We start from the raw sequence: 19,673 nt of genomic DNA on the forward strand, positions 1-19,673 counted from the left end.
ATACCCTTTTCCCAGATGAGCTAACTGAGCTCAGAGAGGGTGAATAATTTGCCTCGGGACACACAGCTGGCCAGTAGCAGAGTGAGACTCAAAGCGAGGCCACCTGATCCCAGTGACGGAGCCCTTCACCCACAATGGCCTCCCCTTTCCCCCATTCAATCATTCCCAACACACAGAGAGATGTGAACTGGGGAAAGAAGATGGAAGTCGATACATAATGGAGGTATTTTGCATTTTTGGCAGAATTTAAACAGAAGCCCTGGGAAAATGCTGGCATTTCTACTCCAAAGGGACTCTGTGAATGCATGGCCCAGGTGAAAGTAAGCTCAAGGGAACAAGGGGTTAAGGAGAAATAAATGGATGACTTATCATTTCTCTTCCCCTGCCCGCCCATCCTTTTGGCTACCACTGAACACAGGGCCTTGCCTAACACCGTGATTTATCCGTGTATAAATATCAACAGAGTGTCTCCAATGGGACAAGAAGGTTGCCCGTTCTCTGAGCTCTAATAATTTCCTTATGTTGCACAACTGTCTCACTCCTCTCAATCAAGAGCTGCCGCCCAGGGAGGCCTGTGGTCCTTGCTCACTGGGTTAGCAAATACCAGGCTGTCTGGGAGACTCAGCATTGCCCGGGGCTTTCAGGAACTTCCTTCAGATAAAAACCCCGCCAGCCAGGGGAGAACTGCCAGACAAATTAGGAAGAGCTGCCTGACGGGGCCTTTTCAGATCCTTTGAGAGGAGAAAGCTCACTCCCTTCTGAGAAGGTTACCTGTCCAGGTACCGGCTGAATCGCCTCATTATTCTAAGGGTTTCCTGCAAAGGCTCCCTGCTCCAGGAGCCAGGACTGCCAACCTTTGAAGAAGAGACAAGGCTACGTTCAAACCAATTTGACCTTGAGGGGGCAGGATGCTAGAGCTCAGTCTCCTGGCTGGGGCTTAAGAGAAGATTATTTCCAGAAAGAAATGAAGCAGCTCTTTCAGCCTCGGGCCTGAGCTGACTTTATTTTTTCTCTCTCGGAGGCAGTGAAATAAAATCAGGCCTTTATGTATCAGGACTCATTCCTACAAGAGCCTTATTCGCCCTGGGAAGAGTTGAGGGAGAAAGTTCATGGGGGAGGTAACTGTCTTACATGCAGAGAGAGCAATGGAGGGAGTGGGGCCCAGAGAGGGCAAGTCGCTCACCCTGGGTCACAAAGCCAGGCAGTCTCCAGGTGGCAGGAGTCAAGCCATGTTTCTAGAACATTCCAGAACATTCATGTTTCTACTAGAGGAGGGTTTCCCAACCTTGACGTTGTTGGCATTTGGGCCGGATGATTCTCTGTTGCCGGGGGCTACCCTGTGCTATATAGGGAGCTTAGCAGCCTCCCTGACCTCTGCCAACATGATGCTGGTAGCCCCACCCCATCCCAGCAGTGACAACCATGTGCCTAGAGGACAGGGTGGCTCCCTCCATGTGTCCTGTTTTAAAGAATGTGGCCTGGACCTCGGGTTCTCTTACCTGCAGTGGGACTGGGCCCTGAGGGTCCTTAGCCCTGTGGGCCGGGCAGGAGGAGGTGCCCAGGTGTGGGGCATCCTGAAGGACCAAGAGGCAGTGGTGGCCTGGTCCGACCATGCCCATTATCCCACTCCTTCCCCCCAGTGCCCCCAGGGATGCCCATCTCACAGACGGGGACACGGAGACTCGGTCGGGCGGCGGCCACCCTCTGTCCGCGGCGGTGACAACGTGTCCCAGGGAAATCACAGCTGCTCAGGACCAGCCCAACAGACGGCCAGGGGGGCCCTCTGGCTTCTTTCTGGAACATCCCTTTTTCTTTGCCTTTTTCTTTGCTGGGGGCCTGCCGGGGGGGCGGGAGGTCCTGGCTTTTGAGGGCCCCAAGGAGGGAGTCAGGCGTGGAGCTGAGCAAACCCTCAGTATCCCTGTGGGAGAGCCGGAGGTGTCGGGGCTCAGCACCACCGCCGAGGGGAGCAGATGGTGGGGCTGCAGCCGTCCCTTCCTCTCTGCCGCTGACGTCCCTCCCCCATGTCCTTTCTCATCCTCCCTCCAACTGCCCTGTCCCTTGGGCCCCCTTTCCTGGAGCGGCCCAGCACCACCGCCCTCACACGAACCACGGTGCCCACAGCAGCGGCCTCGATCCGCTGCCTTCCCGGCCTGCCTCAGCTCCCCCTCCGCACCGACGCTTCTGGGGTGGACTCTCCAGGAAGCCGTTTTCTTGCCCGTGCCAGGGTCTGCTTCTGGGGGAGCCCAGACTAAGCGCTAGTCACAGCACCCACGCGTGTCCCGCACACGCCGCCCGCCCCTGTCTATTTCTCTCACGGCAGGGGCAGGCGAGTCCTCCCAGGCTCCACTGCCTCTGGCCGAATAATATCTGGGCTCTCTCAAGCTCCCTTCACAGACCCTGGGCTCTCTGCACCCCCAGGGCTTCTGCACGTGCTGGTCCCGCTGCCTGAAATCCTTTCCCCCAGGCGTGCACAGGGCCAGATCCCTCCTGTCTTCATGCCTGAGCCCAGGCTCACTCTGCGCCTCCCCGGTCTGGCAGCTGTGCTCTGCCCCTTGGCCCAGCTGTGCTGCGTCAGCTCCCAGAGCTCTCGAAGGTCACCTTCTCTGAGCCTGTGTTTACTCGGCCACGGTCTCTCCTGAAGCAGAAGGTGAGCTCCGTGAGGGCAGGAAGCCTCACCATCTTGTTCACTGCAGTAGCTCCACCTAGAACAGTGTGGCAATGGTAGTCTCAAAGGATGCCTGTAGGAGGGATGAATGGATGGATGAATGAAGACAAAGCCAGACCATGGATGAGCGGGGGAGGGAGCCAGCTTGAAAGGGATGCCCTGACTCTCCCCGTGTTCCCAAGATTCCACCCAGTCGGCATCCAGCTTCCACGAGAGCCTGTCCTGGGCACTGGGCACCTCGTCTTCCGTGCCATAGGAGACACTGGCAAAGACTCAGGGTGGCTCCCTCTCTGTCCCCCAACGTGAAGGAGGCCCCCAGCTATGAGCAGGACACCAGAACTTGGCTGTGTTCCAAGAGAACAGAGGGAGAGAGAAATCCAGCATCATTGGACAGCCGAGGAGCTATGGAAATGCATCTAAAATAGCTATTCTAGCAGCTGCCGGCAGATTACTTTCTCTATGCAGACTGGATGGCTTTAATAAAAAATGAGAACTTCTCCATCTGCTCCTTAAAGATAAGCCCCCGGTTCCCCAAATCGGTGAGCGACAGAGGCCCGGGGGGCTCGGAGAGCCTGGGAACAGCCAGCGAGGCCAGTGACAGAGCCGATTAGCTAGGATGGGGCAGCGCGAGGCTGGTCGGTGCCTCCGGGCTGTGTGACGGAGGTGGAGGCCAGGTGATGAAGCCGTCGTTTAGGCCCCGTGGAGGCCGCCTCGCCTTCCCCAGGGTCACGTGCCAGCCTTGTCTCCTACCTGCTGTCAGGAGGAAAAGGATGGATCTCCAGGGGCCTGGTAACCCCGGGATCACGACTGTGTTCCCAAGGGTGACCGGGAAGCAGCCTGGTGATGGAGACCATGGGCTAAAGCAGGTCCCATGTCCCTTGAACAAGATTAACCACCAAGATGGCTGCCATGTGCACCCAAAAGACACTGCCGGGGGGCCACCCAGATCCCCCATATTGTGGCAGGTCTCCTAGCTCTACTGTTGGAGAAGGACTGCAGGGCCGGGTGCTTGCACAACTGGGGGGCCTTCGATGAGATCATGGATACGGCGTGACGATCAGAAGGCAGCTAGGGCCTTTCCCAGGGCCTTGGAAGGGCCACGAGAGGAAGAGGCCCTGGGACTCAGGCTGTATGGGCTTCACTATAAACGTGTGTGTGTGTCAGAGAGAGACAGAGTGTCAGTGTGTGTGTGCACACACGGAGCTGGCATCTTTCCACCCGAGCCTTCTTCGGTTTGGAGCCCCAGGTGCAACATGAAGTAAGCGACATTTATTAATGTGTGACGATGCCCACCTCCTGCCCCAGCTCTTGATCCCAGCCCCCCATCAAGGACTACTCTTTGCCAACCACCTCTCAGAATTTCGTGACACAGAATCAGAAGGATAGGACTAGAAAGGCAGGAAGCGGAGGGGAGGACCTGCCCAGAGAAACCAAGTTTGTCCACAAAGAAATGACGGAGATTTGGTAGAAGGAAGGGAGACTAAAACTCAACAGGCAGCAAGTTTGAAAGAGGCAGGAGTTTGTTGAAGGCGAGGCTCTCTGGGCGCATACGGTCTTGACAAGTCACGTTGTTGGTCGTGAACGGGATCCTCTGATGTTCTCGGAGAGACACAGGTAACCAGCAAATGCCTTTTGACCGACTGTTGGTTGTAGCAACCACGTATGACTAGGGTATCAGTGGGGCAACACAGGGCCCAGGTTTTAATAGGGTTACACTTCAGTCCAAGGAGGAGTTCTCCTGCCCAGGTGTATGCATGTGTGTGTGTACGTGTGTGTCTGTGCACATATGGGAAGCATCACCCACGTATTATGCCACTGCTGTATACAGATGTGACACAATGGGGGCTGGGGGCTGTAGCCTTGCCACCCGGCAGGGGAGACCTGGGGGTGCCCTCAGCCCACCAGAGTCAACAGCACAGAGAAGTCCCAGCCCCTGTAATCTGCACACTTACAGAAACTGCTACCTTAGCCCCCATTTTCTAGATGGGACCTTTTTTTAAAGTTAAGTGGGTTAGCTCAGGGCTTCTTAGATTTTAACGCACCCACACACACACTCGGAGGTCTTGTTAAAATGCAGGTTTGGGTTCAGCAGGGCTGCGGTGAGGCCGGTATTCTGCCTGAGCTGTCTGAGCAGCTAGCGGGGGTGCGAAGCTGCTGGGCCAGGGAGCACGCCGCGAGAAGCAAGTGAGAAGGGGTTGTGCGTGCTTTCTGTGCGAGGCGTGTTTGAAGGCTGGGGTGCAAGTGGATTCCCAAGAGGACAGTAGGGAGGAGGGTCAGCTTTGGGGACAGGGACGTGGCGGGTGACTTGCCCACATGTGGTACATCCTCCACCCGGGGACTGAAGGAAGGAAGGCTGACAGCTGCCTCCTGCGGGGCTCACGGAGCCGCGGGAGCCCTGCCGTCCCCCTGGTTTCACAGTACGATGAGCCCTGCCTTCCACTTGTCCTCGGCCCTGAGGTGGGCCCACAAGGGGCCCCAGGGGCGCCCAGGGTCAGAGGCTGGCCCACCGGTAAATCTCTATGCGATACCGGCCAGGGGAGACAAAGGGCTCATGTTTAAAGGTGTTTTTATTTGAAAATAATTTCAAACTTTACCAAAAAGTTGAAAGAATAGGAATTGTACAAAGAGCCCCCATATAACTGTTTGCCCAGATTGACGGCTAACATTTTATCTCTGTTTCATCGTTTGCGAGCTCTCTCTCCCTCCTTGTCTCTCAACCTCAATCTGCCCCTCTTGCCTGCCCCCCCATTTGTATAGATTTTTCTAAGCCTTTTAAGAGGCCTTTCCCCCTCAATGCTATAGTGTGCATTTCCTAAGAAAAGGGATATTCTCACACACAACCACATACCGTTACTCACTCCAGGAAGTTAACATGCATGCGATTCTTTTCTCTGATTTTCCATCCATATTCCAGTTTGGCCAATTGGCCCAATGCAGTTCTTGCTAGCATTTTCTCCTGCCGTACAGGGTCCTGTCCAGGACCCGGTTTTGTATTGAGTTGTCATGTCTCTTTGGCGTCCTTCAAGCTGGAATGTTTCCGCAGTCTTTCTTTGTCTTTATGACATTGACATATTTGAAAAATACAGTCCCTCCCCCGCTGACCCCATTAAAAAAAATAGTGTGTTACTCTTTCTGGATGGATCTGATGTTCTCCACATAGTTAGAGGCAGGATGGGATTTCTGCCAGCTGACTGCATGGTGACGTGTGTGCCCTTCAGGGGCCCATTGGCTCTGTGCTGAGATGTTAATTTTTATCACCTGGTCAGGATATTGCCTGATTTCTCCACTGCTTAATTACGAATTTTCCTTAAGACCATGCAAATATCCAGCCCCTCAACAAATTCCCAAATTACCCATTGGTGACCCTGGCCCTGACCCATCTTTACAACCATGATTGCAAAGTAATACTTTTAAGTCCAGCACCCTCCCCAGTTCTCAGTCAGCATCTGGTGTTCTTCCATAAGCAAGAGCCCTTCTTCCCCCATTCAATCATTCATTCACCCATTCATTCATTCACCCATTCATTCACTCATTCATTCGTTTGTTCATTCATCCACTCACTCATTCATTCTCTCACTCATTCATTCACTCATCTATTTAGTATTGGTATGGGCTCATGGATGAGTGGAAACGTGTGGAAACCACGTTTCCACAACGGTTTACAATTCATTACTGTTCTTAATTATTTTGGTGCTCAAATTGTCCTAGATTTGGCCCCTGGAGCCCCTTCAAGATGTGTTCTTACGATATGTCTTCATTTTTTCTTAATACCTCCTTACTTTTTGGAATAATAAGCTTTTCAAGGTTCATCTAGTACCTTCCTTGCCCCAGCCCTGGAAATGGCCATTTCTCTGAGGATCCTGTTCCTTTCATAGTGAATGGTTTTAGAAACCTAGATCTGGGCATTAGCGCTGCTATTGCTACTGGGGTGTCTTTGCTTCTAGGCCTTTCTAGTGGACAGAGCTAAGAAATAACTGATATATAGAAACACTTGCATATATACATATACATGCACACACACACACACATAAATTTATCTTGGAAATCATGCATTCGCCTGATACCTCCGTGCAGACAAAGAAGTTTGCCTCTCAGACCCCCAGCTGTGCAGAGCACAGTCCCCAGCTGTCAGCTTGCTCAAGGTCCCGCGCAGCTTTGAAGCTGGAGCTCCTCTGGGGAAGCAATGGCTGTGCAGGCAGTGCTACAAGGGTCGGGTTGCTACCACCCAATCTGGGACCCCTCCACAGACAGCCCTTGCTCTGGAACTCTCTGTTAGGCTGACAGAACTTGTTGAGTCTGCCTATAGTCTGACAGCCCCGCTGCCTAACCCTGCACCCCCCCTTTCCTCCACACCCTGTGCACTCCCAGCCCCACCTCCACGCATGCGCCTCCGACCCCAGCCCACACCCTGGAGGTCTTTCTTGCCTTCCCGGTTCCGCAGCTGATGCTCCCTTCTTTCCCAGTGAGAACCTGGCTCCTGAAAATAACACCACACTTATTCATACACTCAATTTTATAATCGAAAACAATTCCGCAGTTGTGTTGCTCATAGCACCACAAAAGCATCCATTCAAAAGAGCTTGGTGTGTTTGCAAATCTCTTCCAGCCTCCCGCCCCAGAGTTGCCAAGGACCGTGCTTGTGAGTTCGTAGGATGGGTTCTGATTCTCTTTTTCTCTTCTCATTTCAGTGTGGCTATGGTGTTCATTTGAAATACATTTGAGTTCATTTGTTAGCTTCCTTTCCTTTCTAGTTTCCCCACCCCCATCCTTACTGATTTAATTTTATGTTCTTGAATATATAAACATGCTTCTAAATTTCAAAACTGGGCTAAAAGGCACATCCAGAGAAGCACTCCTTCCTGGGTCCCTTCCATCCTCCCCTCACTCCATCCCTCATAGGGATCAAGTTCACTGTTTTCTTGTTTATCCTTTCCATGTTTTTCTTCCTGTGTATGTTTTATCCCCCCCACACACTTTTTTTTTTTTTTTTTCTTTTTTGCGGTACGCGGGCCTCTCACTGTTGTGGCCTCTCCCGTTGCGGAGCACAGGCTCCGGATGCGCAGGCTCAGCGGCCATGGCTCACGGGCCCAGCTGCTCCGCGGCATGTGGGATCTTCCCGGACCGGGGCACGGACCCGTGTCCCCTGCATCGGCAGGCGGACTCTCAACCAGTGTGCCACCAGGGCAGCCCCTCCCTCCACTTTTTTTCTTACACAGAAGGTAGCATATGTCCAACATGTGCTCTTCTGTACTTCGTTATTTACAGCCAGCAACCTCTCCCGGAAATCACTCCCTATTCCTTCACAGAGGTCTTCCTCAGTCTTCTTCACAGCTGCGTAGTACTCCACATCACAGGTGATGCCATTGTTTACTCCAACTTGCTCCTGCATATAGGTGTTCAGGTTGGTTGCAATATTCTGCAATTGTCCACAATGTGCATGTGCATTTTCTTATAATCGGAGGTACCTCTTTAGGGTAAATTCCTAGCAGTGCGATTGCAGGATCGAAGGGCAAGTGCGTGTATCATCTTGTGCGATATTGCCCAGTTTTCCTCTGTAGAGATTCTGCCATGCTGCATTCCCACCAGCCATGCAAGAGAGTGTCTGTTTCCCAGTCTCTCCGACAGAGACTGGTGTCAAGTTTTGACCTTTGTCATTCTGATGGCTAAGAAATGATACCTTGGTGGAATTTCCATTTGTATTTCCCTTACTTGGCACGTTCCACATGTTTATGGGCCATTTTAAATCTCCTTTTGTGAATTGTCTGTTTATGTCTTTTGGTCATTTTCCCATAGTCTTTTTGGTCTGGTTTTCTCAGTTTTTAAATGCTCTGTGTATTTTAAACAACATTAACCTTTTATCTCTGATATAGATTACAGATATTTTCTCCCAGCTTACCATTTGACTTTGCATATGGTGTTTTCCACTATGAAACAATTTTTCATTTTTATGTATCAAATTATGTATCAGTCTTGATTTTCATGATAGTTAGAAGGTCTTCCCTTTCACCCAGCTTAGAGGAATTCACCCACATCTCCTTCTAGTGCCCGCGTAGTTTCATTTTTACACGTAGATCACTGATCCCTGTGGAGTTATTCTTGTGTTTGGGATGAGAAATAGATTAATTTTATCTTCTTTCCAAATGGCTGTCTGGTTGCCCCAGCACATTTATTACTCAGATTGTCTTAGCACTGGGCTAATTCTTTCATGAATAGCCTTGCGGGGTGGAGGAAAAAGGGGGCAGTGGGGGCAGGGCTCTATGATATTTCCAAGTGAAGAATGGTCTGGCCTTGGCAGGCTGAGGGGCCTCATCCTTCTATGTCCTGGACTGGCTCGAGGATGCTGGAGGCTCTGCCCCGGGGGTGGTGTGTGGAAATGAGTTTCTAGTTCCCTAATTCCTGGGAACGAGGGCCCCTTTGACCTAAGAAGTAGGGGCTCCAGCATCCTTCCTGCAAAGGGAGGGGCTGAGGAGGCTTGAGAAAGATGGAAGAATGTCATCAGTCGGCCTTGGGTCATCCATGGTCCAGGCCTTGCAAAGACCCCACACAGGCCCGCTCTCACCCTGGTTCCTGCCCTGGCATCGCCCACTGAGGGGACCTAGTAGCTTCCATCCGGTCTCTGGTCCCTCTCCGGCCGTCTCACAACAACCAGAGGGATGCCTTCAAAACAGTCCACGCCATGTCAGCTGACCGCTCTCTGCTCTCTCTGACCTCACCTCTGGCGACACCCCCGGCTCACCGGTTCCAGCTGCCCCCAGACACACCAGGAACATGCCTGCCTCAGGGCCTTTGCCCATGCTGTCCCTGCACTGGAACGCCTTCCCCACATATTCACATGTCTCTCTCCCCTCACTTTACTCAGGTCTCTACTTTAATGTTGTTTCCACAACGAGGCCTCCCAGATCTCCTCTTCTGTGCTCCATCTCCCTGTTTCCCGCATTCTCTGCTGTATTCGATAATTAAATAATTATGTGGGCAGCCATGTAGGTGGTAACGTCTCCCTCCTAGACCACGAGCTCTGTGCGGACAGAGCTGGGCTCGTTCATCTCAGCTTCCCAGTACCCAGCAGGGCACCTGGGCCATCGTGGGCCCATCAGTGTGGGCTGCAGAAGGTAATTCAAGTTCAAGGTGCATGAACACACATGCCTTTGCAAAGTTGATGGAAAGAAGCAAATCGAAAGCAAGCCTGAGATGTGAGGCAGGAGGGGTAAAAGGGTCCTAAATGTTGGGACACTGTACCTTTCCTTCCCAGTACAAAAAGACACTGAGTCTCATGGCCGCTTCGAGGATGGAGGGAAAGGCACCAGCCTTGGCCACCACACCTTCCTTCCATGCCCGCTGTCACATCTTCATCCACGACACTGTTCTTCGCCCACCAGTGCTTTCTGCCTCCTGCGTGATAAAGCTCTTCGAGCTTACAGAAAGTAATTACGCAGGAAGGAGCCACAGCAAGAAGGCTGCTTCCCAGCGGGGTCCACGCACACGCCCAGATATGGGGTGGATGGAGCACGGCGCTCCGCACGCTGGGCTGAGGTCTGTCCCTGAGGAGGGGGGCAAGCGGCAGGCCATTGCCGGCTCTGTGAGAATGCCTGGAATTTCCGAGCAGAAAGTTATGAGTTTGTTTGGCCAGAGCTGTCTGACCGTATTTTCCTCTATTTGCGCCTAAGAGATCACTTCGTGAAGCTAAGCTCTCTTTACCTGATGGGATTCAAGTCGTATTTTGCCAGTAAATTAGGACCTTGGCAAGTTCTTGGGGCCATGAGCGCCCCCGTCCCACCAATCCTGGAAGCCGGTGCTGGGATGTCTTCTCTTTGCGTCACATTTTCTTGGCCAGAAGATTAAAGAACCGTTGAGTTTTGAATTAGAATTTGTCAGGGCAGGTGCACGGCGAGCTTCCGGGCTCATGGAGAGCAGAGCTGAGGTTATCCTGCCCACAACTCTCTGGCTTGGGGCCGTCCAGGCTGAAGGTCTGTGGGCCGTAGGGGACCCCCGTGGAAGGCAGGGTAAGCTGGCCAGGGAGTGGGGCTCAGGGGTCAAGTTTGAGCAGATGCAGCCCTGGCGCGAGGGGTCTGAGGAGACCACCCTCACCCAAGGGGCGGGAGTCAGAGGTCAATGCCCCATCCTCTCTGTCCCCCCAGCCCCATCTGTGCTCAGCTCTGAGCACGTCCTTGAGGCGCCCCAAAGGCCCCCGGCAGCACGGAGCTCCCCGTTTTACTGTCTTTCAGGTCCACCCTCCATAAAACCACCTGTGCCCAAGTCTTGCCTCCAGCTTTGCTCTGGGGACACGAACCAAGACCCGCCGCCTTCCAGCAGGTTCACTGCAGCCTCCTTGACACGGGGTTGGTCGCTCTCTGTGATGGGGGCTGCCTTGGACCTTGCAGCATCCCGGCCTCCACCCACTAGATGCCAGGAGCAGCCCCGCCCCATTCGTGATGCCCGAAAATGTCTGCAGACGTTGCCCAATGCCCCCGAGGGCAAAACCCCGGTGCCCGAGAACCGCTGCCTGAGATCAAGGGCCCGAGGTCTCACACGGGGCAGAGGAGGCCCAGGACGCCCGGGGCTGTGGTGAACTGGGGGCCCCACTGGGGCTGAAGCCCTGATGTTGCCCGGTCCCCCATCAACCCCACTCTATTTTTAAAAGGAGCTAAAGCCCGTGATCTTTTTCTGATTTTAAAAATTGGGCTGGTCAAGGCAAACCCATCTGAGGACCAGCTCTGGCCTCGGCCCCAGCTAGTGGCCCGGTCCCCCCGCGGCTCCCCCAGTCCTGAGACAGACCCCAGGCTCTCGGCTTCCTGCCTCGCCGTCTCCAGAAGCCGTGCCCGTGGGAGCCTGGGAGAAGCAAATCTTCTCTTGTTCTTGGGGCTTTTCCAGTGATTTCCCAAGAGTTCTAAGACCTCGTGACCCCCATGCATGAGGGGGAGGGCAGTGCAGGAAGACCATTTCCTGGGAACTTCAGGCCATGTCAGGGAACGAGGCCATGGGCCTGGGCCCCCCAGGACTTGCTGTCACTGACGGACACACTTTGGGGACTCTTCACACTAAGTCCTTTAAGTGTCTTGAAAGGAAACTATGCTTTGTCTCACTGGGTCAGCCAAGCCCCCAATGAGTCAAACTCTAACCACCAGAGGATAAAGGCTCGACAGCATCAGAAATGCGAGAGAAGCCCTTTCTCGAGCCCCCCGGGTTCTGGGGGCAGGAAACCTGGTGACCAGTTCCAGCCCGTACCTGCTCACATTGACTTTGACAAGATGGTGACTCGTCTGTGATTTCTTCGATGAGGAGGTTGTGGGCAGCAATGCTTGAGCGCCTCTTGTAGACCTGGTACGGTGCTGGAATGACGTCCTATTATTGAACCCGCCGGCGTGTGGGCTTGGCAGTCGGGAGCTTGCTTTCCGGGACACCAGTCTCCTCACACCTGGAACCGTGACAGGCACGTGGCCGACGATCTAGGAGGGAAAGCCTGACCTCACGGCGGCAGGCGGGGCAGGACTGGTCACTCTCCTCCACGTCCCGACAGAAAAGCTGAGCCTCAGAGAGGGTGAGTGGCTTTCTCAAGGACACACAGCTAGTAAGTGGCGGAGCCAGGACTCGAAACCCAGGAGGGCATGCCCGTCAAATCTGTCGTCTTGGCCACTTTCTGCCCACCTTCGGGTTCACAGACTTTGTGCCAGTGTCTGAGTTTCCTCTTGCTGTTGTAACAGATGACCACAAATGTAGCAGCTTGAAACAGTACAACTTTATTCACATATAGTTCTGGAGGCCAGAAGCGTGAAAAGGGTCTTACTGGGGTAAGATCAAGGTGTGGGCACAGCTGCCTTCCTTCTGGAGGCTCTGGCTTCTAGAAGCTGCTGCATTCCTTGGCTCGTGGCCCCTCCCTCCACCTTCAAAGCTGTCAGCCTCATCCCTTCAACCTCTGCTCCATCATCACCACTCCCTCCTTGACACTGACCCGCTGTCTCCCTTGCTCTCTTATGAGGGCCCTAGTGACTACACGGGGTCTACCTAGTTAGCCCAGGATCATCTGCAAAGACCCTTTTGCTCCGTCAGGTTCTGGGGACTAGGGGTGGACATTTTGGGGGCCATGGTGCTGCCTAGCACAGCCAGTCTGTGGAGATGGATTTCCAAGTTGCAGAATGTTTTAGTTCAGGCCGCCACAGTAAAATACCATAGACTGGGGCCCTTAAACAGCAGAAATGCATTTTCCCACAGTTCTGGAGGTTGGGAGTCTGAGATCAGTCTGAATGCCAACATGGTGGGCTCCGCTGAGAACTCCTTCCTGCCTTACAAGTGGAAGGGATGGAACATGCCTCTCTCTCTCCCCCTGTCTTCTCCCCTCCCCCTCCCCCTTCTTCTTCTTCCCCTTCTTCTCCTCCTTCTAAGGCCACTGCTCCTATCGGATGAGGACCCCACTCCTGTGTTCTCATTTAACCTTAATCTCCTCCATGTACCGTCACATTGGGGTTAGGGCATCAACACAGGAACTTAGGGGACCCACTTCTGTCCCTGGCCCAGGACGTCAGTAAATGCTCCCACATCCGCCCTCGCTCTTCCCCTGAGACTACATTTCCCAGGCTGCCCTGCCCACTGGCTGCCATCCGCGTGGAGGCAATAGGAGGCCGGGAGGGGGGCTGGGGGAAGGAGGACCCAGGAGGGCCATGCCCATGGTGAGGACGCTGGTGTCCCTCTGAGGTTCAGTCGTTCAGTGACTGAGCTGCGCCCGGGTCCCTCTCTGCTCTCTTTTATGGTCTTCTGTATTTTCCACACGGTTTCCGACAAACAGTTGTTACTTTTGTTAACAAAAAACACCAATAAAACCTAGAATTAAAAAAAACAACCCAGGGCTCTCCTCAAGCCCAGTGCTGTCCATTAGAACTTTCTACCGTGATGGAAACGCCCTTTACATCTGCACCGACCAATACAGCAGCCACTCACCACATGTTGCTGCTGAGCACCGGCAATGCGGCTGGTGGGACTAAAGAACAGAATTTTACATTTTATTTAGTTTCAATTTAAACTTCAATAGGCACATGTATTGGTTGCCACATGGGGCAGCGCGTCGCCAGACTAACAGTGACTACAGCCGCTTCTGAGAATTTCTCTCCAGCGTGTTCACATCTGTATAAACGTCTTGTACAAAACCCCAAAATCATCAGTCAGCAAGTTATCCGAGTGCCCAGCCTGATGTGAGGGGCAGGGTGAGCCGGGACGGGAGGGGACGGAGCAAATGCCAGGAGGGCTCAAGGTCAAATTTAACTCAAGGTCTTTTACAAATCCCTGAATGGCACAAGTGGGGAACACCTATAGAGGTCAGCCTATACGGATTTATTTGCATGGAAAATGGAGTTTTTCATTCTCCATGCAGATAAATCTGCCGGCTCAGTGCTCACCGGGCCATACTTTAGAGCCAGCGCCCCAGGTGGGTGCAGCAGAGAAGCCCCAGCCCCTCCTCTGTGGTCCTCTCCACATCCCCGTCCTCCGGGCAAGGCTGGAGTGTGGGGTACCGAGGGGGACAACTACCTCCCGGGGGGATAACAGCTTCAGGAAGCAACCTGCTAAATGCCAAGGCCTTCCTCCTTCCCTCACATGTGGAAATCCCCGCCCCCCCAAGCTCTCCCATCAGGCCCCACTAGGTACCGGGCTGTTTGTTCATTTTTTCAGTCTTTTGACCATTTCTTATAGGATCTCAGCCAAGGTGTGAATGGGGAAGAAGGAGCCCCAGAGGGGTGACAGGGCTGACCTCTACCAAATTCCAGTGAGGCTCAGGGACGGGCGGGCTCCGAGGTGTTACCACATTTCACTCTCCAAACCACCGCCCCCTGCCCCCAAGAAAGACATTTTACATTCTCAGGAGAAAAGGTAATTGAGGTGTAAGGAAGTGCAGCACCTGCCCAAGGTCCCACCACAGGTGAGCAGGGGGACTGGGATTCTGCAGGATTCTGGAAGATCCTAGAAGAGCCTGGAAACTCCTAGAAGATCCTGGAGGATTCTGGAAGCTTCTGGAAGATCCCAGAGGATCCTGGACCATCCCAGAGGAGTCTAGAAGATCCTGGAGGATTCTGGAAGCTCCTAGAAGATCTTAGAGGATTCTGCAAGATCCTAGAAGGTCCTGGAAGATCCTAGAGGAGTCTGGAAGATGCTGGAGGATTCTGGAAGAGCCTAGACAGTCCTGGAGGGTTCTGAAAGATCCTGGAGGATTCCAGAATCTGGGTTTGTTCTGCTCACCATGCCCAGAACATCCTTCCAGGAGAGACAAACACCACCACCCACAGTAGTGGATGAAAGAAAGGATTCAGGGCACAGAAAGGAAAGTCGGGCAGGGTGGGGGAAAGCTCTGGGTCATTGACTGCATGGTTTATCAAACCTAAGATTAATCACAGGAAGTATTTTAGGCACAGTTGTCATGGTGGCCAGTTTCTGAATTGCATGCCCAGCAGGACAGGGGGCTTTTCTTGTACGGGTGCCTTCAAATGTGCCGCTTCCCAGTGAGATGCGCTACTGCCGTTGCCTGCCTCATGGGGGAAGAAATGAGCTTGGGGAGCTGGACTGAGTTGCCCAAGGCCACATAGTCCGTGAGTGGGGGACGGGGCCTCGAACCCAGATCTCCAAAGTTGGTGTCTTCATCAGCACACAGCCCCCTTTCCTAGGCAGCTGGAGCGGGAGGAAATGCAGCCTGGCCAGGGCAGCCTCTCTGCTCCAGGCAGAGCCAGAGCCCAGCCAGGTCCCCAGTGCATTTTGCCCACCCCAACAGTGATGGGATTGCCTCAAAATTCAGTCCCTTAAAGGCCATCAGAACTCAGCCTAAGTGGGCCCCAGAGTGATCTTGACATTTTCTTTCCTTCCTAATGTTGAAACCCTATCATTCATCCCACCCCTCCATCACTGCTAGCCCTGGAAGATAAGGGCAACTCCTAGGATCATTCCAACTCTGATGACCTGGCTGGTCACACGCCTCGGAACTCTGAATTAGGTAGTGATGGAATGGATTCCAGGACCTTCAAAAAGCAGGAGGCGTGAGTGAGAGCCTGTGAGGAAAGAGATGAGCTGGGGCCTTGGCAATCTCTACAAGAGAAAGAGGGTATAAGACATGGGCCCCAGATGCCATGGGCCAAGGTTCTGGAAGGGTCTGGGCATCAAAGCCTGGTCCATCACCCGTAGCCCCAGGGACCCACTTTCTCTCCATCCCTTGCTCTGCTAAGAGAAGGAATAGGGTACTAAGTGTTTAAAACAACAACAGATCCGAAGTCACGGAGCTGGGCCAAATCTCAGCTCAGCCACTTACTAGCTGCCCTTGACAATGTCACTTAACTCCTCCGACCTTCTTTATCCCTCATGCGTAAGACAGAAAACAGTGCTGCACACTGTGCCGTTTGTTAGAAATAGAGCAACACGTGCTGCTTGAACTGAGGCTGGGTGCAGAGTGACGGCTCCAGGTGTGGTGGCTGCTTGTGCTGTAGAGACCCGTCCTAGCTCCTGGGTGGCCAGAGGTGATGCATCTGGAAGGCTCCCACCTCTGAGCTCTGACTTGCTGAGGACTTTCTGGGGCTACAGAGCTAAGCTGAGCTGCTGCAAGGCGCCACAGGTTCGGCAGGTGAGAAAGCTGCGTGCCAAGGATGGCAATTCTTCCCGAAGGATGTGCCCTGTGAGGGGCTGTAGTTAGTGTTTCACGTATGTAAGCTCATCACTTGTCTTATGGTTGTTTCACCAACTTTAAGAGTGTGACCGACAGTGTGAACTGCTTCCCCTCCTGCCTCCAAGGCTAACAGAACCCCACCTGCATGGGCTTGTGCTGTTCCCAGCCCCAGGGAATGAGCGGTGACTGGTCGAAGCCAGCCATGATGATTCCTTTCTACTTTGTCCAATGCTTGCTTTCTAAGCCTCCCGTATAACTAGGAGTGGCCCTGTGACCCAGTTTTAAACAATGAGAAGAAAGGAAAATGTCTGCTGGATTACATCTGGGAAGGATTTTCTTTCTGGATAAAAAGACAGGATCATCTGGGGAGAAAGTCCTTAGTTCCTACTCTATTCTTCCTGCTGAGGATGTTGCATATGAGGGCGTGATGTTTGGAGTTGTGGTAGCCATCTTGTGACCATGAGGCAACAAGCATGAGGACAAAATTTCACTGGATGTAAGAATGGACACCGGATCCTTGATGATACTGTTGAATGTCTGAGCCTGCCTTGTGACCCAGTATTTCTGGGTACCTGATTAAGGGAACAAACAATCTTCTTATGATTTAAACCGTAAGGTCTATTGCGTTTTCTAGGGCTTGCAATCAAAAGCATTCCTAGCACCAGCCATTGAGGAGTGTGCTCCGGACAACTAGGGCAGTGAGTGAACACAGAGGCAGTGCTGAACAAGGGGCTCGGAAGTGGTTTGCTGAGTGTGAGAGAATTGGGGTGGAGGCAAAAGGCATTTTTCAGAAGTGTCCTCTGGGTTGTGATTTGCATCCCCTCCATATCCTTTGAAAATGAAAGTGAGAATTGGAATTACATTTTGTTTCCTCTTGACTATTTAGCTGTGTTTCTCTGACTAGCAGAGGCTGAGCCTTGTGGAGCATAGAAGTTATCTGGGTCACATTCAAAGCCACAGTTTGGGTTCTGAAAAAAAATGAAGGATTAAAAAGGATATAAAATCAAGAGACGTTTACGCAATGATATTCACATGTTTTAAGTTTGGGCTTCTCATTTGGAATAACCTGAGGGGTATAAAATAAGTTTACTGCCAGAGAGACTAGAGAAAGAGGACTAATGTAAAAGTATAATATTCAAAAAAATTAAAAACACAACTCATAAAGCACACAGTGAGTAGATGTCACAAGTATTATATTTGTAAACTCTGAGATAATATTTTCTATTAGCCATTAATCATTTCCATCTCTTCTGGACAGTCATTGCAACTTCTTAATCTCTACAAGCTAACATTTCACTTTACTATCAGTCTGGGCTCCAATCGATAGTCAGTCACAGATCAGAAAATCAGATCAGTTTTAGTCAGGTGTGTTAGATACTGTTCTAGTACGATTCTGAAAGAACACGCAGCAATATTTTCCTTTTATTTCCAAGCTTGAATAATGCCTCTTAACACCATAAGAGGGCTACAAAACATCTGGCAGCCTGTGCCTCTGTGACCTGGATTCCAGGACGAGAGCCTCAGGACTGGGGCTGGAAAGAAATCACACTCGGGCAAACCGAATCCAAGAGCACGAAGGCGCTAGTTTACCACCAACAAAACAACCATCTGGAATTAGCAAAAAGCATCTGGAACCAAAGGGGCCTCCAGGCGATTCGAGCTGTTAATCTTGATTGATTGTCCTTTGCCTCAAGAGAATTTCTTGTGGAAATTGATCCTGTGATCCTGTGTGGGATTTGGGAGGAGGGGTGCGGGAGGGCATAGCGTCTACACCGCCTGGACCACTCAGCTCCACGTCACAGTCTGGTGCGGCGGGAAGGGCAGGAAACCTAATCCGGGCTCTGCCACTTGCCAGTTGTTGACCTTGGGCAGTTTACCCGTGTCGGGGTCTCAGTTTTCCACCTGAACAATGGGGTGAGGACAGCGCCTGTGTCTGCAAGGACCAGGAGGGTACAGAGCACGGAGCACAGACAGTGCCTCCCACAGAGGTGTGTTGGGGGCCGGTTAGTTCTACGTCCTGCTTGTGGGCAGAGGGTGGGGAGTCGGGGGTAGAGGAACGGGCGCTGCGTTCGGGGGGAGTCCGGCAGGGACCCTCCCAGCCCGGGCCTCAATCTGGTCCCCAGATCCAGCGCAGCCGCGGTTCCCGTTTGTAAGGAGAAGTCACAGTGGCAGTGCCTCCCCGTGGGACGATCCTATCCCGTCCTCACAGGGCTCAGCGCCTGTATTGTTCCCATTTCATGGGCGGGAAAGTGTCTGCACAGGGGGGTTTAGACATCTCCAGAGGTTAGACACCCCCCTCCTGCTCTGGGATTCGGTGTCAACTGTCAGTAGGCAGGCGACTTTTCCTCAGCTGGGGAGGATCCAGGTTGAGAGGAGGGCGGGGTGGAGGCCGGCGACCTACTCGGTCTCCAAATACCATCCAACGAGGCCCACGTGTGGGCACATGCAGCGACCCCGGGGGCCTCTTGAAGCCGCTTCTCAGAAGTGGGGGGACCCGGGGGCTCCAGCTCCAGCAAGAAAAGCGACTCCAGAGAGGGGTCCCGGAACCACACGCAGTGCAGGGCTGAGGGGACGTCTTGGGCCCCCAAACAGCGGTCCCATCCAGGCTGCACGGACTCTGTGACCACCCGTCCGTTTCCCGTGGGAGTGAGAGTCGGACCCTTGAAATGGAAGCCCCCCGTGGGCTTGTCTCTGAGGCCAGCTGGGAGGACGGGGCAGAGGGACTGCCCACCAAGAGCCCGAGAGGGTGCGAGAAACGCTCCCCCACACACGGAACGTGTCAGCCCGCAACTCCTTACCTGGCCCAACTCCAGCTGTTAGATGAGGACAGACATCTGAGCCCAGAGCGCCTGGTCCACAGGCGCCAATAGCCCATGACCTCGGCAGACGTGGAGAAGAGGCGCGCGCGTCGGGGCCGCCGTGACGGGCTATGTGCGCACAGACCCCCTGCGGCTGCAGAAGCCCGAGGGGCGTGTGCGGGGGATGTGGGGGAAGGGAGGACCTGGGGGCAGGTGGGAGGGTCCCCCGAGGACAGAGCCCTGGGGTCATGCCCTTCAGCCGCCCAGCCCAGGGCCCTGGATCCCCGGGGAATCCCAGGGCAGGCGCCAGCCTCCCTCCCTGAGCTCCTCCTGACATCTCCCACCCTTGAATCTGCACAGCGAACCCACCCGCTTCTGGGCACTAGAAGCGGGTGGCTAGAACACTCACCCTCATCCCAAGGAGCACCCCTCCCCTCCCCTGTCTGTCCTGCCAGCCTCAGCCTGACCCTTGACCGTCCTCTTCTCAGGGCTGGCTCAGAGTTCGCCGATTCATGCCCCCGTATGGGGCGTGGTCCTTTACAGAGCTCCCCACTTCTAAACGCCCGCCCCATACCCCCTGCAC

The sequence above is a fragment of the Delphinus delphis genome, chromosome 15 (assembly GCF_949987515.2).
Source record: "Delphinus delphis chromosome 15, mDelDel1.2, whole genome shotgun sequence".
NCBI lineage: Eukaryota > Metazoa > Chordata > Mammalia > Artiodactyla > Delphinidae > Delphinus > Delphinus delphis.